The sequence below is a fragment of the Hetaerina americana genome, unplaced genomic scaffold, assembly GCF_022747635.1.
Source record: "Hetaerina americana unplaced genomic scaffold, ioHetAmer1.1.p SCAF_4, whole genome shotgun sequence".
Taxonomy (NCBI): Eukaryota; Metazoa; Arthropoda; class Insecta; order Odonata; family Calopterygidae; genus Hetaerina; species Hetaerina americana.
In genome coordinates, this window is record NW_027286985.1 from 103,645,695 (window position 1) to 103,672,054 (window position 26,360).

Genomic DNA, 26,360 nt, shown 5'->3' on the forward strand with positions numbered 1-26,360 from the left:
ACACTACCGAGATAAGTAAATTGTTCTACCTTTTGCCCACCTATTCTAATGTTAAGCTTAGCCTTTTTCTTTCTAAAAAATCGCATAACCTTTGTTTTATTAATATTGATTCTCAACCCATACCTGTCGCGTTTTATGTATCATAATTAAAAAGGTCACGTCTCTGTTATTATTAGATTTGAGAAGTATATGTATATATACATATTATATATATATATATATATATATATATATATACATATACATATATATATACATATTATATATATGTATATATGTACATATATAATATACATATATATATATATATACATAATATATATATATATATATATATATATATATATATACACACCCACACACGACAGTTTTGAGCTCTCACACAGTGTAAGAACACAACAAATTAGTAATTGGACTGACGAAGGTGGCGAATTTCCGCCTTCGTCAGTTGAAGAATAATTTAATGAAATGAGAGAATAAAGTAAGAGTGTTGGTTGCGAGTAAGAGAAGGAAATTTTGTGGACAATGCTATGACTGCGAGATACGAATTCCTAGCGTGCCCAAATAATTGCAAATGTACTAAATTCTCAACTTAGCACCGATGGCCGATTTGGGCCGTGGTTTCCGATTCGAAATGGAAATACAATGACTGAGAGGCGGATAAGAAGGATTGAGAGAAGCGTGGATATGTTGGAAAAGATGTGAAAATTGTTTGTGAACCGAGGAAAGGAAGTTTCGCCTTCCCCAATACACGAGAATAAGGGACAGCTGCTGCAGGTGGCAATGCAGTTTGTAAAAACAGAAAGGAGCGGGGTGTGCAAGTGGGTTGATGGAGGGTGTGGGGGAAGGAGGGAGAGAATGGATGAGGGGGACATGTTTTCGCGGGTTGCAAGGCGAGGGACGACGCAGGGAGGCTCCCTAGGGGGGTGGCCCGAGGATTGAGGGTGTCTCTTAGTTTGGCAGGTAGTTTGAAAGAAGCAGAAGCGTGATGGAGGAAAGGGTGTGTTTCGGTTATCTCAAATTAAGGTACACCTACAAATACACAAGGTACGTGGGGGTCGAGTTGTTAAAGCGCTAGGCTACTGGTCTGAGGGTCTGGGTTCAATTCCCGAATACGCCTATCTGGGGACCCTCAGCTCCCCTCAAGCTGTGTGAACTTTCGAGAACCAGATCTTCGTGGGAAACCATAGTCAGTAGAGAGATATTTTAGATGGATATTTCAGTGTCCTACGAGCCACCGCTAAGATGTGTGGCAGGGGGTGTATACACATCAGACTATTTTTTACCGAACCTGACCATAACGCGGTCGGACAATGTTATTATGATCCCTTACCGTTCGTGGAAAAAATTGCATCTGTTCTACACTTGATCCCTCTAAATTTATTGACGTTATTTCGCCTATCGTGGTACGATAGGGGTAGCAATATATTTTCAACATCACGGCTAAATAGACATCCTTCCAATTTATGCAAGAGATTTAATCTGTATTTTAACCTTCACTCCGCGAGTGATTCCCAGCGTAGCTGCTCTAATATTTTGGATACGTTACTAAGTTTATGATTGCAACGTTTTCCAAATCTAGCTCCTCTACGATGCACGCGATCCAGTTCGCGTATTAATCCAATTTCGTGAGGATCCCTTACACCAGCAGCATATTCTAAATGAGACCTAACCAGCGAAATATAACATTTTTCTTCAGCCTTTTAATCACGTTTATTCAGTAATCTTCTAATAAATCCTTATTTTTTGTTAGCTTGTCCACATGTTCCCCGTATGCGTTTCACTCAGAAGAGATCGTGAGTAAGGGTAACGTCTGGATATTTAATCGAGCCTACACTTTCTATTTTGGTGTTCCCGATGCAATAAGCGTTCGGGAGTGAATTGTTCTTTTCCCAAAAATTCATCACTACGCACTTTTTTCAGTGTACTTCTAATTGTCAAGTGTCGCACCAGCGTTGTATAGCATTTAGGTCATCTGATAAAGCTGCTGTGAAAGGAACTGGCCACCTTTACTACCCTGATGTGTGAACTTCACCCCCCGTATTCATATTAGGATTCATGTTAGTTGAGCTCTACTCCTCACCTATCAGATCAACCTTTGGGCTGATTACTGTGTTCTAACTGTGTTTTGTGGTCTGCTGTAGCTTTTTACGATTACCCAATACCCTGCTTGCCGCCCCAAGGGTGTATGAAAGGGGAGGGAAGGGCGCTGGGTATACATGTGACACTATTAGTTTATACTTGCACTTGTGTAAATACCAATTAACTCAATGCAACTATTTCATAGTGTAAAAATCATTCGCCTTGACCGAGATTCGAACCCAGATCCCTCAATATCCGGTCGATAAGAGGACGCCTCGATAGCTTAAGTGGCGTAGCACTCGACCGGATATTGAGGGATCTGGGTTCGAATCCCAGTCAAGGCGAATGATTTTTACACTCTGAAATTGTTGCATTGAAATGCACATTAGCAGACGACTCCGTTAAAAGTTACTGTTGCGGCATCTGCCGCAGTTTCTTTGGAATTAACCAATTATCTCATGTACCAAAGCACACATATACTGTTTGCTTTACGCACGTCCGTATACTCCTGTATAGGGTGCAACACATATCTGTATGACCTCGGGAAGTAGAGATACCGAGATTGAGCGTATCGGATGTGGTCAATTTCTAGGCGTGGATTGCAGTTGGTGGAAGGGGGAGAATTTTGTTTTTAAGAATATTTTTTTAATTTATAAAAGCCAAATGATAAACCTTTTAATCGTCAACACAATGATTTAGTAAGAGAAAGAAAACCCGGCTCCAGCAATGTGCACTGCCACGCAGCGTAATCATTTATCATATAGTATATTTCGCGAAAGGCAGTGAGGCGAGACTTTTCGTCCGTAAGACTTTCACCACACACATAACAATGAACCGTGTGATGAGGTTTTTTTTTAGTATCCCAAAAGTGTTGCGGTTTTGGCGCCTTCCGTCTCTCGGCAAAGAGGCTCCACCCAAACGATGCCGGGCGATGACGTTTTAATTGCTTTAGGCCCTGTCAACATAATAATAATTTGATGAAATAATACATTACTGCACTTTCCAAGAACCTTTACGTACCCTGGGCAGCGTATTGTCCCGACGGCATGGCCGATTTAAGAAAGCCCCCCCCCCCCCCGCTTTGGGCGTCTCCGCGGGGAATCCCACGAGAAAGTTTCCTCGCCTTGAGATCAGGTGGATTTGTTGCGAGTCCAACACTCACTCCCGAGTCTCTGACGATTGGGGCGAATTTTGCGACGTTCTGCAACTCGGACCGAGTGGACATTCAATATGATTTGCTCTGATGGTGGGGCAAAGCCCTGGCGGAAACTTCTACGCTCGCCACGAGCCGAACGGCGAGCAGTGAGCAGGAGAGTATCCCGGCGAGCGGGGCGTGAGTTATGGGAGGGAAACAAAGTGGCGACAGATTGAGGCAGAAGGCAGACTGCATTTAATAAGCCTCCTTATTCCACGAGCCACCGGTCCCAATATCCCGAAACAGCAATTGATTGCCCAGCGTATCAAATTAATTTGAGGGATGGTTGAGAGAGCGATACTTTTTGGAATTCCATTCGTGAAGCACGAAGAAAGAATCAAAGACTTCACGGTTCCATCATCTAGAGTCCAGATGATGCTTCAGTGTCGCGAAACTATTCGAAAACAATAAATTCTTCTGTGAAAACGGGGATCGGGATGGTTCGGCGGGTTACATACTGGCTTCCCACCCTGAGGGCTCGGGTTCGAAGACTGGAGAGGGCAGATATTTTTTCAGTGGTATCTCAATCCCTGCTTCAGGTGCTTTGTGGGCGCTAAGTCTTTGATTCTTTCTTCTTGCTGGGTCTAATTAACATTTTTACTGGTTTAAGTTTAAGAGTATGATGAGGTTTCAATGTTAAATTAAACGTATAAATACTACGCGGCAAAAAACACACTACTTACTACTCACACTTTCGTCATTTAAATTCCTATAGTGATATGCCCTCGTCTCTGTTCACATTCTTGCACTATCCACAAGTAATATTTGATTTTAACTTTTTCGGAAGTGTAAAACCTATGCGAGACAATGTTTACACTGTATATGGCGCTACAATTCGCATGTTCAATTTATGACGAATGAAAACGGTCCTCAGACTTAAATATGATCAATTATGTACATAATGATTGTAAGCATGGGTAACCGATTGTCTTTTTACGTGGGTCTCACACCCGACTTAATCGGGGAGGTGGGGGCACGGTGTTGGATTGAACTCAAATAGTGCGTTGACTCCCCATCACGTGGTAATGGGCATTATACAATTTTGCGACTCCTCACACACTATTCATTAGTTTCCACAATCCAAATGCATGCAATACGCATTGGGAGATGTTTACGAGTATTGTTTATTTCCCGTTAATTCAGCTGAATCAGCTTAAATAAGTACTTTTTTACACATTGTTTTATCAATTTACCCAAATAGCACACGCCACTCGGATTAAATCCTTAATTATTTTTTCATCATATAGACTTCTAAAACTTCACTTTTGCTCATTCCTAAGATTTATCTAGCAACACTAGCAGAAAACCCTCTATTTGGTCTAGTCTTACAATTCGAGAGCTTGGGTTCTGTTTTCAGCGCTCGCGAGCTCGCTAGTCTTGCCCGGGAAGTATCAGATTTGATAGAACCAACGCGATATACGAACGGTGAAATTCCTTGAACTATCCCGAAACATTGTCAAAAATCAAACTCTATTTTAAAGCAATACCAATGCCAATTACCTCTGGTATTCAGTTTTGTAAGGTTTGCTTATTTCTTTTACGTTCCACGTGTGAGGCAAACAATCACCACCCGGTTTGATTAGTGATTTGAGAGATGGAATTCGCTAACTAACTTCGTGCTAGATTTTTACTTCGCATTGAATTCACGGATATTAATTAAGCGTTGTCATTTCCTTTCCATGTATTATTTCCTGTGCAGTGTGAGAAAGGGCTAATTTCCAGAAAACCAAGCAGAAATATGAGTACATCCTGCCCTGGTTAACTAATTGGATTGGACCAGGGATGAGTAAGGAACTAGAAGTTATCTCGATCAAAGGCGATGAGAAAAAAAGCGATGAGGAAAAAATACTGTTAATGGCACGGTTGGGAGTAGGGAGGGAGAATTATACGTAATTTAAGTAAAGGAGAGAAACGAATTGGGTAATACAATCACTGTTTGGAAGATATTGACGTCCGCGCAATGACAGCACATTACTTATTCCAGAGGAATATTATGTCCGAATGAGGATTAAGAAAGTATCTGCAGCATTTAACTCGTGTTTTGAAAGTTTCTTGAGCCTTATTTAATTATGCATGCGAACTTCGTAAGTGTCCATAGCTTAATAGCTCTTTGTTGCAACATTGTCATAATCAAGCTTTAGCGTCAAAACTATGAGAGGAAGCGCAAAGAATGGTGAGACAAATTGGAAAAAGACGAGTTTAAACTCATTGGATTTAATATGAGAAAGAATATAGAAAGGGTCAAAGAAAATAGTTGAAAATAAATGATATATTTGAAGTTATAGAAGAAGACCAAGAATGTTCACACGGCATCAGGACCTAGAACAGAAGATTTTGCTCCCGGGCGGAAAATACCTTGAAATTAACGTTTCATAAAATGCACATTTCAATGAATTTGCATTTCAAAATGATTTTTTGCAGTTCCAATAATGGAAACATCTGTTGGAACGCGGAAGGTCAATGGTGGAGGTGTCCGAATTAAGTGAGGAAATTTTGGTGAGCATACATTTTTTAATATATCTATTAACTGCATTGTGAGACTTCAATTTACACTCGTTTTAATTTATCCGTTTCATAAACATACGTAGTATACATAGTGTTCAATAATTTTGGGGTTAAAACTGGGCAATCCCGCGTCACATTGAACAAAATACTGTTAATGGCAAAGTTTCGAACCCGGAATCCTTGATGTCCATCCGAGTGCTTTAGGACAAGCTAAGCTATCGAGGCGTCCTCTTAAATTCTGAAATTTTGGGGCTTTTTTAAAGGAACAAAATGTCACAGGCATTCGAAGTCGTGCGCGATGCGCCACAGTCCACGAGGTTAAAGCCTCTAAATTTAAAGGGTGTTTTACCGTTGCCGAATTCGGAGAAACTACGGTAGATACCGGGCATCGAGGGATTCGGGTTCAAATCCCGGTCAAGGCGAATGACTTTTACACCCTGAAATTTTTGAATTGTAATGCATATAGTATTAGCGGATGACTCCGTCAAAAAGTTAGTGTCGCGGCATCTCCGCAGTTTCTTCGAATTTGTCAAAGGTAAAATAACCTATTTGTTTAAAGTAAGCTTTAATCTCGTGGGCATTGGCGCATCGCGCACGACTGCGAAAACCTGTGGCATTGTAAGTATGGTACGTCACAACATTTTGTTCCATTAAATCCCCCAAAATTCCGAATTTTAAGAGGAAACCTCGATAGCTTAACTGGCTAAAGCCCTCGGCCAGACATGGAGGAATTCGGGTTCGAATCCAGGTTTAGGGGAAAAATTTTTTACTCTGAAATTATTGCATTGTATTAGTAATATAGTCCTGGTATACGCCTTTCCATTTTTGAAATGGTGTGAATGAATGGAAGCAACGAATTCTTCTGGGTAACTTCCACTATCATTAATTACCTGTAAAAACAATTATATATATTATATAAATATAAATATATATATATACAACATAAAAAATGTATATTATATATATACAATTATTATATATTATATATATATATATTTTATATATATTGGAAAAAACTTTGCTACTCTATAGAATTTCAAGATGTACACTATACCTTTTAACTGCGTAGTATACGAGTAAAATATTCATAGTCAGTGAAATTTCCACGCCTTTGTTTTCATTTGTGGTGTGGAACTTCCCCAGGAATGAATCCTTACCCATCGTTGTCGGCGTTGATGGTCTGCGTGCAAAGGACCTTTATTAACGGGGAAGTGGAGTGTCACGAGTGATCGCAGCAACGACTGGTCATCGGAGACCGGAGAAGGACGTCGCGGGAATACTATTTTTGGTGCGTCGTGCGATCGTCTTCGGTCAGCCTTGGTTTTAAATTGGCACTGCCGAACGTTTAGTTCTCCCGGTCGCGGATGATTGTTTGGATGGAGATTTTTATGATCGGATTGCTTCCACCCTAACCCATGCGGAGCTTGCATTATCACATCGTCATTTGTTTCACGGTCGTTGGGGTGAGACGATCAAATGGCTTTTACCTTGCGTCGTGGGGATAACTAATGTGTGGACGTGAAGACTCCCAATTAGACTGCCTCTCTTTAGACTGCAGTGGTGCATGCATGCATTGCCTGCTGCGGAATGCGATTCGTCAGAGAGTTTTTGCAGCCGAAAATTGATTTATCCCAGACGGTGTTATTTTGTTCTCAATAGCATGATCTCTTACCAGTAATTCAAGTCAAATGGTTTCGACTCTTATTTGCAGTATTTAAATAATAAGTCACTATTCCAAATTAATTTAAGAATACCTACATATGTTTGTTACTTTTACTAAAATGGGGCAGTTCTGTTATTCCAAGAAACAGCGGAAGATGCCGCAGCAGTAACTTTTGACCGAGTCATCCGCTAATATGCATTACAATGCAACAATTTCAGAGAATAAAAATCATTCGTCTTGACCGGGATTCAAACCCAAATACCTCGATATCCGGCCAAGTGCTTTAGCCAGTTAAGCTGCCGAGGTATCCTTCCTTAAAAGACTCCAAAATTTCATATTTTTGTTATTATTAAACACTTATTCCTTTATATTTTAGCTCAATGACTTTTGGACGGGTTGTAACTCAAAATAACGCCCTTAACACGAAGAAAAAAGCAACAGGCTCTAAGTCATTATTTCATTTAATATCGATTCAAAATTTTAGAAATTATTATTAACCTACGATAATTTCCTCAACCAATGAAAAACACAAGTTACTTGTGTAATTTTCACAAAAATTGATGAAAGTTATTCAAAACACACGTAAGAAATACCAGATAAACTTAAGAGTCAAAAAATTCATATGAAATATCCTCCAAAGGGTTGAATGCAACGCGTTATTTCTTTGTAATGATTTTATTTGTCAGCCCTTTTCCAGTTTCAAGGATTCAGGCCGTCGTTTATTATACGCTACTTTTTTAAAACATTAATCCTTATCAATATTTTCACTGTTCAGATTATTTTTACTTTCCGATCTTTGTTTGTCAAGAGCCTTTCATTAATTCACCTTAATCGATTACAACTGTGACTTCTTTAGGAGTAACTGCGTAGCGACCTTCTCATCCTCGAGTAGTACAGTTTCACTGGAATATTTCGAAGGTCACTGATCAAACATCATCTGAACTCAAATGCTAGCCTTAGAAATTTTGAGGGTGTTCACTTTTCACTCTAATTAATGAGATACCTATTCATCGCCATATTAAGCAACTGTTAACTCTTTCCTACACGACAGAAAACTGAAAAAAATATATGGGCATTCAGTTACCTCATTTTAACAAAAACAATTGAGTGAAGCGCATTTAAAATGGTAAATTCGATTGAAATAGCCGTAGGAGGTAGAATTTCCCTTTACATTGATCCGAATCATAACATGGGTCTACGCATTGCTTAAATGAAACCAATTCTTAATATATTAGTTAAACCAGTCACTATTAGATTTAAATAATTACAACACTGATTTTGCCTAGAAATTTCCGCAAATCATGTTCATTATGCTTATTGATTGAGTGACATATGGTGAAGAGGAACCTTAACAATATTTTCGTGTATTAAAATTTGCTGTTTCGCAATAGTATTAGTGGCATTACATCCATATATTTCATCATCAGCTTGATCTTTTTTGTCTTCTTTGTACCACTATAAATACTGATCAATTTGGAAAGCACGTATTGATATACATGCTATTCGTAAGGGAAGTTTATTTTCCAGCTACGGTCTGTTATATCCTCAATTGTGACACTGACATCTATTGAACATATTAAGAACTACTAGTGAGCTTTGTTAGAGCGTTCTCTTTGACATAACGTGTATTTTCGGGTAAAATATAATGGATTTGGAAAACCAAAAGAAAACCAACCGACTAAAATCTGAGTAACGTAAAGAAAATTATTTTTAATCAAAGGAATTTTTTGTATATCTTTAGTCCAGACGGGTGATTCGGAGGGAAACGGATTATAATCCAGGAGTCAACTCAATTGGGAAACAGACATATACTCAGTACACCACATTCGAAAATATGTAATTGCTATTGGTTGTGCATGGGAAAATAAAGTCCATTCAACCACCAAGTAGTTCCATACAGGATAATATTAAGCCAGTAGTTGAGGATTTACAGAGTATATTTTACACCGTCAGCACGCGAGCAGAGTAGTACAAACGGAGTTACGAGGAGAATAATCCCTAGCCATGTGCTAACCCACCACCAAATGAAAGCCTCATTCATATTCTTTTCCATGCAAATCATTCCAAACGCCACTCGAAGCGCAGCCGACTCTCATCGATGCGGAAATTTCTGATTTGAGAAAAGCACGCGAGTGTACAGACGTCATGGTAGCAGATTCATGCAAAGGCCCCGATTCGTTCTGTGCGTGAATGGATTCAATGGCGAGCACTTCAAACCCTCACTCACAAGACAAACATATTGAGGACCTCCACAGGGAAACCTTTGAACCCCCGCGGACGTACGACGCGGATTAAGTTCACGTCACGCACACTTACTTCTGCGGAAAGGGTAGGCTGAAAAGTAATGCACACATGCTTGTAGAACACAAACAAAAGAAAGTAGTAAGATCGGGCGAAAATTACATAAAAGTACAATTCTTAAGTTTCGAAATCATATACTTTTTTTTCAACACAGTCACCGTTAACGCTAAAACATTTCTTCCAACGTGTAATAAGTTTTTCATCCCGTCACTGAAAAACTCTTCCGACTGTTCTCGAATCCAGGACTTGACAGCAGCCTTCGCCTCGTCATCCGAGGTGTGATGATTACCCTTGAGGTATTTCTTGATTTGAGGAAAAAAATAAAAATAGCAAGGCGCAAGATCGGGGGATTAAGGAGGGTGTGGAATCGGTTCAAATTTCAGGTTTCGCAGAGCCTCTCCAGTTGCGCGCGAGGTGTGTGGACGAGCGTTGTCATGTTGCAAGATTATTGACGCCAGGTTGCCTGTAACACGACAAACTCGACCAATATGTTTTGCGATACGCTTTTGAGTAATTTGTTGTTCATTTTGTATCAAATCTTTGACAAGTTTGCGATGTTTATCGCCTGTGGCAGTGATCGATCGGACGTCCGCTGCGTGTTTCATCTACAATGATGGCTTTTCCAGGCTCGCGACCACGAAATTTTACTGCCATCAATTAACAGTGGACCTATCAACAGCATCGTTACCATAAACATCCTTTAATCGACGATGAATCTCAGTAGGTATCACTTTTTCGGCAGTTATAAATTCAATTATCGTACTCGTATTATCTAAATGCCAATTCTGGCGAAAAACTCTGTCACGATCAGCGCCGTGTGAGCCTGTTCCTCCAGCTCCTTCATTGCTGCCGTTGCACGGGGTGACGAACAGGTTAACCACGTACCGCTGCTGCTGCGTAACGAATCGACGTAAACAAACAAAACACCTCTCGTTTTAGACGTCAGATGTGTCGCTAGATGGTGCACTGTGTCTCGTATCGATACTTTGAACGGTTTACACAATAATATCAGACCGGTTTTTTTTTGTCACACCTTGTATCCAAATGTTTTCAGTCTATGTAAAGGATTTTCTCCCGACACTGGAAGAGTGAGATGAGGCTCTTGCGTCAACAATTCATTTGAGATTCATTCAGGTCCAAACTCCGTTTCTCTTTATTTTTCCAGTTCAACCACGATTCGGTTATATTGTTCCCAATTGAGCATTCCTCCGGTGACGAAAGCGAAGTCGGACACTTGAGTACCGTTCCCAGAGATACAATCTAGCTTAGATTCCGTCTACCACCACTTAAGATTCCCCTTCAAGGCCACCTGTTAGCTTAGCGCTTTCTTTTTGAAAGTAAATCCACTGGATTATTTTTAACTTGCTCTAATTTTTTATGACACATTCACGTTGATACATTTAATCAATGATATTTTATTTCACGTTATTCTGCAATAATTATGCCGTGACACTGCATTGATTTTAATTTCTTCTTTCGACAGTTGAATTTGAGAGGCTGATTTTGATGGCAGTCGTTCACCATAAATCACTCTCTTGATGACTCAAAGGTAGCTTTCACTGAATCAGATGCGCACGAAGTTCACTCGAGGAGCAAACGCATCAATCCTATATTTTTCTATATTACCATTACTGATTTCAAATATATACAATGGATCTTCAACTCAAACGTTTTTCGCAATTTTCAAATGCCATAGTTAATATTTTGCCCGAGAACCACCAATTCAGTTTCCAAAAATGCCCTGATATTTAAGGCACCACATCGCTTTATTATGCGAATTTATTAAGTGAAATGGTGAAATATTTACATTATGTTTACACTAAGAAAGAAAATGTTATTCATAGCCAGCCATTCAGTCTGACTACAAAATTACTGGGAAATAATTATAATAAAACGTCTTTATTGGAGCGATATTGAGGCTAGATAGTCCCATCTTCCATCCCTTTCATCCTAATCCCTTGGTCGTTTACGTGCATAATAAATACGCATAAATATTCATAAGAGCTCTTATTATGAATTGCCCTTAGTAAGGTCAAAATTGCGGCGTAGCATGAAGTGAGAGAAGTGAGATGGGCATGTTGCAAACATTTGAACGTTAAATTTTTAATTTCTGTTTCAAACATACGATGTAAAAATATTGTGGAAGTAAATGTAACTCCTCGGGCTCAGTGGCCGCGAGTGAACGTTCTCTCCTCTCCAGCTAGTACAAAGGTTCGACTCCCGCTCAGGTTAAAGTTTTCCTCCAGCTAGGACGATTGATTCTCCGAGTCGTTATTGCATTTTATGAAGCTCTGTAAATGGCCCAACTCGGCTTATATTATAATAAAAGTTTGTTGTGTGTAAAAAATAAAAATTAGAAAATCAGTATGGTGAATTCTCGTAGGTATCCAGTAGCGTGAGCGATTAAGACATAACTACGATATCAGCAGTGCTTGCTTGGAAATCTAGATTTATCTTGATCCTCGTGTATTAACCTAGATCTTGAGTGGAAGTGGTGACATTTTCCGACCGAAAGGGAGGCTGCTGCAAAACGTCAATTTACTGTGCATTATAGTGCCGAAATATCTTACATAATTTACGGAAAAAATTTAATGTCAAAGGATTCTCCGTGGTCATCCCGGCCTCAGTAGCAGTACATGCCTTCCCTCGAGAAACATAAAAGGCCCTGCCCTAAGACGCGAGGCCTCTCGAATAATAATACCTTATTATTATTCTTATATATATATATATATATATATATATATATATATATATATATATATATATATATATATATATAATTATTATATAAATTTCGTTGCAATTAGGCAATTGTCCTGGTGGTAACGGTCACTCTAACAATGCATATACATTCATGTGCAAGAAGAATAGATATGAGACAAAATGCTTTTATACACAAGAACACTCAAAGATAACCAACCGCAACTTTCCCATCACACAAGGCCTAGGTTCACTCCACACACATAAAACGCTCCGTCCATCGCCGCCCTCCGCCCATAATGACGCACTCTTCAACTTCATATACCGTTGAAAATCACGCTCCGTTTACACATCATTCACTTTGGCAATACAACTTGTCTCGCCCTCCACATCACATAAAAACAATATTTTAATAACTACAATAGTATAATTATCAATGATCAATGAGTTTATCACCCAGCGGCTGCTTTACACTAATTCTTAAAACTCCTAAAATTGGACGGAAAGTGCTCAAACAAACCTCCAGGCAGCTGGTTCCATTCAACAATATTTCTGTTTAAAAAAGAGTATTTTTTTCATTTTTTTGTGTTTTTGCTTTCATTTTAAAACTGTGGTGGTTTTTTCCTTTAAAGTTTGGTTTTGGTAAGTATCTGTCAAGCCAAATGCTAGGTGTAAACTTGCCAACATCGATTCGTATTTATGAAGAGATCATAGTGAGTTGAAATTTGAACGCTGCCGTGTTGCACGTCCACTGATTCGCGCGCTTTCGGTGGAGGGTTCATGTCACCAGAGCCCGGTGTCCACCCATCCCGGCCCGTTGTTCGGATAGCAGAGGCGTGGAGGCCTCCCACGGCCACGTGGGGAGGCGACCGGGGGCGAAGCGAGGGGAGGAATGCAGACGAGCGAATTACAGTTAGGCCCCCGCCCCTCCCTCCCGAAAGGGCACCACCTACCGACCGCCCCTCGTCCGTTTAGGAGACCGCCAACACACTGGCAAATGAATGTGTGTGTATATATGTATGTATATATATATATATATATATATATATATATATATATATATATATATATATATATATATATATATATATATATATATAACAGGGCAGACGCGGACAGAACCTCATTCGGAACGTTTCCAGAATGGAAAGAGGTCAAGGCCTTTTGGGTTCGCGAGTGGGTCGGAGATGCCCTCCCTCTTTCGCCCTTTTTTTTCTCCTCAGTTCACATCTTCCGTCTCTCCTCTCTCTGTCTCACCTTCCCACGCACTCCTCCCTCTCCCCCCCCCCCCCTCTCGCAAGACGGGGCCGAAGAGGGAAGGTCCCTTTATTTGAATCGAGCGAGTGTGAATCTCCCACGCCGCGTCTATGGGACGCGGGCAGTGATGGGGGGAGGGAGGGAAGGGATTATTCTGACGCACCGCCGTCGTTCCTCGCGTCGGCGCGAATTTGTTCGAGCCGACGACGCAAGTGTAGCGTGCTCTTCGACATTGGGGCGCTTCTAATCGTCGTCCGCCCCTCGGTCCACCAACTAACTGCCGCGGCGGCGACTGCGAATTCGTGGGACCCTGACCCATAAATTACCCACGATCCGTTTAAGCTTTGGACTTGCCACCGTGGTAAACGTGTGGGAGGAAGTGGCCGTCCTAACGATTCGTCACCTGCTGACCTCCCGGATTGCCCAAGGGTTATTAGTGACGTATGATGACGTGACTGTATTTATTCCCAAGTACATACGTACTGCCAAGGAAGGTAGCTATGGGTTTGGGAATATCTTCTGTTGTCAGAATCGGAGTTCTGTTGTTTACATGTACTTACCACTATCTATCCACATTCGTATCACCAAGTCTTGTGCATTTGAGAAATGCACACAAAAGTAGAGAGAGTTCTCTTGTCAAGATGTACGAAGTTCCATTTTTTGGGCTGGCATTGAGATATATTTTAATGTCTCGTTACGCGCCTGAAGTGTTGATTGTAGAAACAGTGTGGGGATGATTGTCTTCAGGAAACGAAGAAAGTATTAGTGTTGTCCTTGTACTTGGTGGAAATAAACCACTGGCCATCTTTTCAAGTATCACTTGAGGATATATATTAATCGATATAACACGTTTATTATCGTTTGCTGAGCCAATTACAAGAATAAGTCCTCGAGATGGAAGTCTCGCACGATTGCTGGTTTAAGTGAACAAGTGATGTGGTACACGAATTTAAGACCGGCATACACGAGATACGACATTCACGGTCCACTTTCAATTTAAGATATAATCTCATTTAAGCATATAAATATTGGCCATTCAACAGTTTTTCAGAGAGAGAGTTATTGATTAGTTGTTAGTTCTGTCCCGATTTATTCAATTAACATTTTTCTTTGGTATGAATTGGTTTCTAATTGATAATATTCTGTTTTTCACTGCTCAATCTTTCTTTCTCTCCCGAATAGTAAATATTTAAAGTTATACCTGTTGCTCGTGTTTTGAGCGGTCTCAGTTAGCAAGATTAGCAAGCGTAATTAGCAAGAGAAAACCTACGTGAAAATTATATTCGACATTTGTTTTAAGTGGGGGTGTTGTTGCTAATTTGATTTGATGTATGATTTGAAAGGCGAATGTCGCTATCAAGGAAAATAGAATCCGTATTAGAAATGGGGAAGGTGAATTTTTCGGGTAAAAACCAGTTTAGAGTTGAAATGGAAGCATTAAGGAATGTTTCTCATGGATCCAAAGGAAAAAATTGGTATCTTCGACATATTCACACCATTAAACCAGTTTATTCATTGGTTCAACGTTCACTAGAAATATTTCTCAGCGCAATTGGCTATGGCCACATAAGGGGCACCGTGACTATTGATTTAAACGGTGGACGCTCAACTGACTTCCTCAGAAAAGCAACGCCATTTAACAGAACTCTGAATCCAGCCCATAAACCCACGAACCATGTTGCGTATTTAGTTGGGGTGAGGAGGAGTCTCGATAGTTGTTACGTCGTCTCACGTTGATGGAGGCCGCATCAGAATGTTACGTGACACAGATCTCATGCGATATATTTTAAACTCACAATGGCAAACTTTCGCTGCTGCGAAGGTCAGCTGCGTTGAGAATGTTAAGTTTAAGTTCAAATATTGTTATTTGTAAAATTCTTTCTCTCTTTTTTCCTTTTGGGCCCGCGGGGTCGTATTACCTCGTAGAACAAGTAAATATCTATCTAAAACTTCTATTCTTCGTTGAGGATTTGTCCAATTTTATTTTCAAACTCTCGCGCGTGCACTCCGAGATTCTTTCTCGGGATAAAATTAAATCGTTGACTTCGCAATTTGTAAAAATCTCGTAGGCCAGCAATGTGGGAGAAAAATTCGATGCGATTAATGAAGGGGAGTCATAAAAAGGTACAAAATGCATTATGTGCTTGGCGGACAGCTTCTGCAGAGCAGCATAAGATATCTAAAAAAATACTAATTGAATAAGTGGAAGGGTGAAAACGTCACCACTGTTTCCCTTCTGTGTTTGTTGATTAATAGACATTTTAAACCTTACAGTTTATAATATATTAAGAATTAAATAAACCAATGGGTTAGTTCATATTAAGAATAATTAATTGTCAGCAAGTATGTGTATAGTGTTTGTGGAAGCTAACGTTGCAGACATCAAAATAATGTTTCTCTTATTGTGCCATAACAATACTTAATGATTCCTCAGATTTGGATTGACACATTTGGAACTGTATTATCCATCATTAAGAATTTCGTGAGAAAATCATTTCCGTGGCTTCTGTGGTATTACTTGGAAAAATATATATTTTAAAGTGCCCCAGGGACACAGTATATTTCTTAAATGAAACCTTCCCTCTGAATTTTATTCATTTATATGCAATATCGGATGTAACCAGAGATTTATTTACTTCTTTATTACGTTCATTTATATTTTAAGCATTAAGGGATTGAAATGAATCACTCACATATAAATCAATCAAGTACTTATAAGTAAATTGAATACATAATTGGATTTAAGGAAATATATTATAGCAGGTAAAACGTAATTTACGTAGATATATTATATTATGAATAATAAATTTGAATTCCGCAATATTTATTCAGATAGTACCCGGATTTCATCATTCAACGCCATCATCAGGTGACGCAAGATGATGCCGCTATATGTCGAAATCCGGGTCCGGTATAAATAAAATTCTGTGGAATGAAGAAGTTTTCAACTGAATGGATGAATTGTGAATCGGATCCATAAAGCCAACGCCTCAAACAAAACCAATGGGTGTATTTAGAATGAAGAAAAAGATAATGAATCGGACGCTATATTACTCCTTTCATCATAAATCTCTAAGTAATCCAAAAATTAAGCGTAGGTTTGTAATGGACCTAATAATTTATGCGCCTGAATTCTGAGCACTTATTCCCAACGTTAACTCTCATTTTCCAATCATTATTTCCTTCTTCAGCTCCATATACTCTCTATTACATTCCGTGGTATCGAAAAAGACAATCCTCTTCCTCCTTATCTTTCGTCATCTCTTCCTGATTCCCTCTCTTCACCTTCATAATCATCGTGCCTCTCATCAGTCTCATCTTCATATTAGGAAATGTTTTCGACGGGAAAGTAATGCCTCTAATGCCCCTAGGAATATCTACCAAGTTGTCCGGTTCATTTTCTGATTACAATCATTGCTATAGAGTGTTGTAATAAAGTTACATAGTTTGCCCTTTTGTATTACGTACGTGAATTAGCACGAGTGGAATTAACTGCGTGCCTTCCTCATTTCGGTTACAGTAATTGTCGCAATGGCGTTTTGTACCTTATTTTATCATAATTTATCATGAATTTCCATTTTTTTGCATGCTGGTTTCGTGCTCGACTCGAATAGGTAAATTTAATTGTCTCTTAACGTATTGAAACAGGTAAAAATATTTATTCATAAGTTGCTCCGTTTCCGTAAGGATTTTGAATAGAGATTGGAAAACGGCTAACGTAAGACCAATATTTAAAAACGGAGACAAAGAGGAACCGAGCAATTACAGACCTATTTCCCTTACGTACATTTTGTGCAAGGTTATGGAACATGTAATTGCTAGTTCGATCGTGAGACACCTCGATAATCAGCAGTTATTAATGAAAACTCAGCACGATTTTCGATTGAATAGATCCTGCGAACAACTTGCGCTTTTTGTTCATGATGTTTTTACCTCGGGAGAGAGCTATGTTCCCGTGGACGCGATTTTTCTTGAATTTAAGAAAGCCTTCGACAAAGAACCTCACAGTGAATTACACACAAAGCTAGAAGCTTATGGCATAGTAAAAATATCCGGGGTTGGATTAAAGACTTATGAAATGGTCGGGTACAAAGAGTGGTGATAGATGGTTGGCTCATATGCTGTAGAAGTTATATGTTCTCGTTCTTCAGGTGTTCCCCAAGAAAGGATTATCGGACCACTTTTGCTCCTACTTTACGTTAACGATATTTACTCCGTAGTCACTAGTAAAATACGTTTATTTGCTGACGATGCAGTCGTTTACAGAGATATTCGTAATCCTGAGGATAGATCATCTATATGCTATGCAACGTTGCTGCGACCTTTGCCAATTAGAATTAAACTCTAAAAAGTGCTAAGGATGAACTTGCGGATTCCCAGACGCCTGCTGCATTGGGAACACCGAAATAGAATATGTCGCCTCAATTAAATACCTAGGCGTTACCCTCTCTCACGATCTCTCCTGGGTGAAATACATATGGGGAACATGTGGACAAAATGACAAAAAATTAGGGTTCAATAGAAGAGTACTGGGTAAATGTGATGAAAAGGTCAAATAGAAATATTATCTTTCACTGGTAAAGCCTCATTTAAAATATGGGATGATCATGAAGTTGGATTGATTGCCGAATTTGGTCGCGTACAGCGTAGACGAGCTAGATTTGCGAATCGTTTTTATAATAAACTTAATAGCATATCCAAAATATTAGAGCAGCTAGGCCGGGAATCACTCACGGAGCGAAGGTTAAATTACAGATTAAATCTCTTGCTTTAATTGGCGGGATGCCTCTTTAGCAGTGAGGTTGAAACTGTGTTATTACCCCCATAGTACTACGGTAGCAGATATAATGTCAATAAATTCAATCAATTGTAGAACAGATATATTTTAGATATCATTTTCCCACGTACGCTGAGGAATCGGAATAATGTTGTCCGACCGCGGTAGGGACATATTCTGATGTAAACTACTCTGGTGTTCAGTAAACCCCTGCCACACACTCTGTCGGTGGCTTGTAGGATACTGAAATAAATAAATAATAAGTTTGGCCAAGTTGCCGCTTTTGAACGACTGGCATTGTTCCGGTTTCCCTTGATTGGAGGAAATGCGAGACACGCACAAATGCATTCGGAACCAATCACACGATAGTCGTGTGCCTACGTGACCCAGTTCTTGGCGCCTGCCCTGGCGTCTCGGACAGCTCCACAGCCCCCCTCCCTTCTCCCCTCCCTCCCCTTGCATGACACTTGGAAACTTCCCCATGTGCGGGCGCGCGTGTGTGTTTGTATTGTTCGGACGTGTCCTCGGAGCGCCCTTAATTGCTCCCTTCTATGAATTTCGTCCCTCGTTGATAGGGGTCATCTGATGGACTCAAGAGAATCAGTATTGGGATCAACAGGGAGCGCAGGAATCATTCGAGGGTTCTTTCCCTCGCCAACGGGAGGGCTCTTCCATTCAGAATTAAAATACTCTCTCGTTTCGAAAATAATTCTTATCCACCGTCGAAGTTCGGGGAAATCACTACACCAAAATATCCTGTGTTGCAATGAGAAAAGTTGTTCAAATCCGCCATCAACAATAGCTTTCTGGCCCATAGCTCATTTGCGGGGACACAATCGTTGCCCTTAAATTATTTTCTTTAGAACAAGTCTTAAGATTTTTTCGTTTAACTATTCGCAAAATTCGCTACCCCAATGTGGTAATCTTTTACCAATTCATTTAATATACTATATATATAGAAATATATATATATATATATATATATATATATATATATATATATATATATATACATGTATATATATATATACATGCATGTGTATATATATATATATATATATATATATATATATATATATATACATGGAAAGGAACTGGCCCCCCTACCCAGATGTGTAACATTCCTTTCCATGTGCCGGTTATGGTTTCCCAGGAAGACCTGGTACCCAAAAAATCACGTAGCTTGGGTGGAGCTGCAGGTGCCCAGAGTGCCTTGCCCAGGAATCGAACCCGGGCCCCTCCGGTCAGCAGTCCAACGCTCAACCCCCTGGACTACCACGGCCCATGTATATATATATATATATATATATATATATATATATATATATATATATATATATATATATATATATATATATATATACATGGGTCGTGGTAGTCCAGGGGGTTGATTGGGGGGATTGGGGGGAGGGGGAAAATGTTGAGTGAAACTGAAAATAGTAATATAATCTCGTCCGAAAAATTTTTTTACATCTTGAAACACTATTTATAAGTTCATGGCGAGGAATTATTTTCAATAAACCACATATAGTTCAGCCTGTTTAATCTTCATCCTATTGAGAGGATAGTTTTAGCAAGTGAATAATGAGAGGGTAGACTGAAAACTAATGCATAAATGCTTATAGACCACAAACAAAATGACCTTTAAAAGCACTGCTAGTGGCATGAGGAAGTAACATTCCCCATCAAAAAATGCATTTGCTGGTTTGAGGTCGTTACATTCATCCAGTGTATTTTGAGAAGCGGAAGCATGTAGACGTATTCTAGTACTAGGTCAACGCGAGTTAAACAGCGTGCTGCTATTGACTTTTTGCCTTCATCTCATCATCCGAGGTGTAATAATAACCCTTGAGGTGTTCCTTGAGTTGAGGAAAAAAGTAAAAATCGCAAAATCGGGGGAATAAAGGGGGTTGTGTATGCTCTCGTCTGTGATACGGCGTGGTACCCATCGTACCCTTACGGTATCCCAAATGTTCAATAATGAAGCCGACACGCTCCTTGGATATTCCAAGACGGTTTGTGATACGCTTTTGAGTGATTCGCCGGTCATTTTGAATAAAATATTCGAAGAGTTTGCGATGTTTATCGTCTGTGGAAGTGATCGAACGCCAGCTGCGTGTTTCATCAACAATGGCTCTTCCAGGCTCGCAACCGCGAAATTTTACCACCCCCTCGATTTACAGTAGATTTATCAATAGCATCGTCACTATAAACAGCCTTCAAACGACGATGAATTCCAGTAGAAGATACTTTTTCAGCTGTAAAAAATTCGATAACAGCACGCTGTTTAACTCGCGTTTATACGTAGCACTAGAACTCGTCCACATACTTACGCTTATAATATTAGAGTGGATGAATGGAACGACCTCAAACCTGCGCATGCGTGTTGAGGGGGAATGTTACTTCCACATGCTATTAGGAGTGCTTTTGAAGGTCATTTTGTTTGTGGCGTACAAGCATGTGGGCATTAGTTGCAGCCTACCCTCGTCCTACGTTCCCCTCTGCAAACAACGCAGAATGTCACGAGGAAAACCATAGAAAAGAGTGGGCTGACCTGGGCTTGACCTAAATGGCTACTCGAGTCTTCTTCTTAGAGACCGCGGGCAGGGGTAGGGCACTTGCTCAACGCTAGACATGAACATTTCACGAAGCGCGCTTTCTGCAGAGGGCCAATATAGTAGCATTTAGATCAGGGGCACAGAACGTAGAGGGAACGCTCAGAAGCCCCCGGACCAACATCTGAGCTGACGTACTTCACGACGCGCGCGTCCGAATGCTGCTTTCAATTTGCTCTCCCGCGATCCGCGTCTCATGGATACGGAGGTCCAGCCTTGACTTAAGAGAGTCTACCCTGCTGGAACTGGACCAGGTCAACGATTCGGAGTGTTTAGGGTCGCACGCATTGTTAACAGATGACGATGCTCTAGTGCAGAAGGCTTGAAATTCCGCAGACGAGAAAAGTTAAGAGAACTGGGTCATCTTTCGGGGATTGTCACCGCTTCGGAGCCCCACACGAAAGGCACGTCCGTTAAAAAAATGACATCCCGCTGCAAGGAAGATGAGAAAAAAAGGGAAATAAATGTTTCAGTCTCGTCTGGTGTGGTCTCCGGTGCTCTTCGTCAGCGGAGCCGTCGGAGTATGGCCAACGAAGCGCCAAAATGCGGCGAAATTAATTTCCTCGTACAAGTGAAAGGGGGAGGGAACCGCGTGGTGAGAATTCAGGGAACATTTTAGGGCACTTCACGTGTCCTTCAGTTTTGAACGCACGAGATCGGCGCTGAATGACACTTCAAATTTTGCAATTCTTTGAGGTCAGAAATCCGAATTGAAAGTTAGATTTAAAGTTTAGCTTGGTAGGTATATAAATTTGTTTACTTCAGTGGTCAAGATATCCATTACTATTTCACTCGGGAGTGAATCAAGTCTTGAAAACGTTCAAAATTGGAGTTGAAATACATTGGACTAAATTTATCTACTGTGGAGAGGAGGAGAATTACAGGATTAGAATCAGTAGAATTACCTGTGTAATTCCAGAGAGAATCCGATGCGTTGAAGAAATTTGTTGGTTTGCTTTGGTATTGGCACTGGGATGTTGATGACTATAATAGAGGGGAGAATATTAGGTAAATGAGTTAAGGGTAGGAGCAGGATAGGAATGTTAGACGGGATGAAGGGAGGAAGGAAGTAGACAGAGAAGAACTTGATGTAGAGTAGATTGCTGGATTTTTTTTATTAGGAGTCACAAAATATTTATTTGGTAGGTTTGTCCATCCAAAACCTACCTCAACCGGTAGATTACCTAAATATATCATGCATAATACATCATTTATTGCATATTACGAGGTCTTATTTTACTCGTGTTTTATCTTATTTTTTAGAAAATATACCCGAAAATAGCTGAATTTGTGCGATGCATAACATCCTCGAGGAAACTAAATTGCAAAGAACCTGGAATTAATAAAAATATGAAAATACTCCGTTTTGCTCTTTCATACCTATTTAATGCTATTGAGTATGTGTATGAAAAAATCATCAAAATTCAGCGGGCATTTAAAAACCGTCCCAAAATATAATTATTTTTATTAGTTTATCGAAAAGGTATAAACTGAGATCTCGTTTAACATGTACGTATGCTCCGCTCATGAGAAGGTGGAATATACGCATTCATAATAGGCACTAAATCAAAAACTTACCGGTTTAAGGTGGTACATAGTTGACCAGGAGGCCGAGGTCCGTGTAGAAAAATTTGTAAACCTTTATTTATGATTAAATTAGAGGCGAATGTTTGAAGGCAATAAAGACATGCAAGTGTGCGGCATACATAAAGTAAAGGTGTACGGGCATGCTTGGGAGAGAGAGCTGAGGGAGTAATTGAATTATTCACTAAATGCAATGCCCATCAGTTGTGAAACAAAAAAGGAAGGGGTGAAAGGGTTTGGCGAAAAAACGAACTGGCTTCCCCGCGCCACGCTACATTTACTTGCCTCCTCTATATTTCTCCAGAGATGCAAATTGAATTCACTTCATAATTTAACGCATACGTGCTCCAATAAATGTGCACCCACGAGCATGAACCAGGAAGAGTGCGGTTTAAATAAAAAAAAGCCCTTAGTATTTCTGTTTGATTTCATAATCGGGTCGAGTGAAGGGAGGAGGATTTGTTAAATGGTTTTTTCAAATGCTATCACCGTGACTGCAGGAAGGAAGCACCCTCCAAATCTCGTAGAAATTAAGTTAACACATAGGATAAACCTCTTATGTTAATTTAAAGAAGATTTATTTAATGAAGGGTTTAAGGTTTATGCAAGACAAATTCTGTCATACTGCCGAGAGGGATGAATTGGATAACGAACAGGTTTTTAATGCCTCCCCCCCCCCCCAATACGTAAAGATTGGATGGATGTGGTCGCTTAAGGTATCATCGTTAGATGAGGTAACCTAGTTGACAGACGTTAATTAATATAATTGCTGTTGTTTTATGGAATGTGCAGCAGTTCATTTTGATTGCATGGAGTACAATTAAGCACTCAAACACTGTATTTTATGTGGGGATTGAGTAGGCCATTCGGTAGAGCGTTCAGGTACTCGCCAAACGGTTCAAATCCGGTTAACTCTGGATACCCTCCGCTTTGCCCATGCTGTATGACTTTTCGGGTACCATATATTCGTGTGAAAACGCAGGTGACTCAGAAAAATGAGCTGCTCTTACCCTGGTGTGTGGATTTCACGCGCTGATTATTTGACAACTTCTTCCCTTTCTGACTTGTCCAACCGGCCTTTTGGTTTCATGTTTTGGTTTGGTATTTTATGTGAGGATGTCCGCTTGTTACTTTCCGCTTATGTACTATAAGTATAATGTGTTTCTTTTAGTAAAATATAATTAGTATGTGAATGACTGTTGTAGAGTCATCCTCTGTAACATTTCTCGGCGATATAGAGTCTTATTCCTGTAATATTATAAAATATTGTAAGTCACCACATAAATGTAAACCCTATGACCAATATGAGTAAAGTATTGAAATTGAGTCACCATATAAATGTAAAATCTATGACCAATATGAGAAAAGGATTGAAATTGAGCTCTTTTCTCGTAGAATATTCGAGAGTCATTGTATCTTGAAGCGGAGAAATATTTCACATGCTTCTAGATCTGCGCATTGTGAAAGAGTTCGATGAAATACCAATTGCTGTGCATAAAGTTTTCCCTTGGAGAGAAAGTAAACTGATTTAGGCAAAAGGAAATATTTTTGAACTTTTACAAGTCGGCCGTTAAGCTCACAAGTGATATTAATTGGATGCAATTTGTGTTGTTGGAAATGGTGACTTCCTCCCCATCGCGGTGGACCGTTGCATGCGGATCCGCGAGAATCAAAATGTCCTCGGTAGATGAGAGGGGCGAGGTACGAAGGCAATGAAATGCGACAGACTCACCCTGCATGGCAACGCCCGCTTATTTTCATTTACATTGGCGCTGAGTAGTTATAATATACATTTTATATGCATTGCGTGCTGGCATAATTGAATTGGCCGTCGCCTACCCCATGCCTTGCACGTGACGTCCATTTTGTGCACACAACGTCAGAAAGCGACGTTGACGCAAGTTCGTATATGATACAATGAGCATGAGAAAACGCTAAGTTTGCCGTCTGCAGCTGGACGTCATGTTTACGGCCCTCTGACCCTTGCCAAGGGGTCACCTCGGTCGAATTCCCGAGGAAAACGACGCGGCACGTCCTGGGAACACGATCTGTCTCCTTGGAAACTCACGCTGCGTCTCATGGGGTTGGATGGATGGCTCTTCCTGAAGAGTCTACAGCGAAGATCATCTTCCTCTCGCCTATGGCGGTAAAAGCATTTCCAGTTATTTCCTATAATTTATCTTAACAAAGAAAGTGTTTCATATCGTTTGAACTTATGCACATTCCTCATTTTTATAACAAATGAAATAAAGTTAGTATTTACTGTGCAGAAAATTTCGCGAATTTCTCTCTTCGTCCATGTTGAAAGTTGATTTGTTGCGTAGATCGCGGAAGAAACCGTTCACCTGTCATAACCGCGGTCATTAATGCAGTGAATTCATTTAGCAACGGGTCTCTTTCCCTCACCCAACCTTCGGCACAGATGATTCAGCAGCATTTACGTGGCATATTGGTGAATAGTTAAAAAGATATCATTTACTGAACATATTTGGGTTTGGACTGAAAGCTGAATAGGCAGCTCTATAATAAATTTTGCGAAAAATCTTTCAAATCTCCATAAATCCTTATTTCAAAAACTAATAATAAAATGTTATTTCTTAAGTATAACGTTTGCTGCATACAAGAGAACAGACAAAGAAAAGAAATGTCTATATCTTGTGTGTTAATGATACATACCTAATATGCTCATGGTTGACAATGCGTCTGTGATTGAATACCATAAATAAAATCCACAGTAATTGACATCTATGCGATATTTAATCCGCATGAAACAAAATTACTAAAAATTACCATAAAATATTAGAATATTAATCACCCAAAAACCCGACTCTGCCAATCAATGTACAATCTAACCACGTACAGCGGCGCTTAGAACAGATTTGAGCTCAGTGCCTGTGAATACTTAAGCAAATATTTGATGCTACGCAGTTTCAAGATCATTCTCGGAAAATGCAAAATGAAAAATGTGGAGTTATTTATGGACTACGGTCAAGTAAAGTTAGAGGAGAGCGGCTTCCATGTTTTGTTCCTGGGCATTTAACCCATCACGCTATAACAACGTGCCATATAACGTCTCCTTTTAATTCTTCCGGCGTCTAATCTGATGGAGAACCTGGCAGACATCGTGACGTAAAACCTCTATTTATTACAGAGTAAGCCTCGATGCGAGAACTGGGAATTCCCTATTGAAACATTGACCGAAAACGTAATTTCAGTCCAACACGAACATGAATGTCACTGTTGGACTGAAATTCAGTAATATGAATGCTCTTGCTGATTCTTGACATGCTCTTTTTGGATATCCATATAAAAATGGGAAAATACATTTAAATTAAGTAAAACTTCCATTAATATTTCACTAAGACTGAAATTGATCTTAAATTTATCACCAGTAATTGCTTATCTACTTTAAGCAGGTCAAAGATAGGAAATTTTATTGGAATAGTGTTGTTTATAGGAATAGTATTGTTCTTAAAGCTGTTGTTTGTAATAGAAACTAGATATATAACTGGCTGTCTACTTTCTAACTCCAGGTATGTAATTAAATTATTCTAAAAAGCTAACTCTTGCCCGTATCTGTCTAGGTACTAGAATTTTGTGGGAATTTCCAGGCGGTAGTGGTACAGTTACTGCCACGTATTGTGAGAATTTCACAATCTTTAAATTTTTAATCGAGGCTAA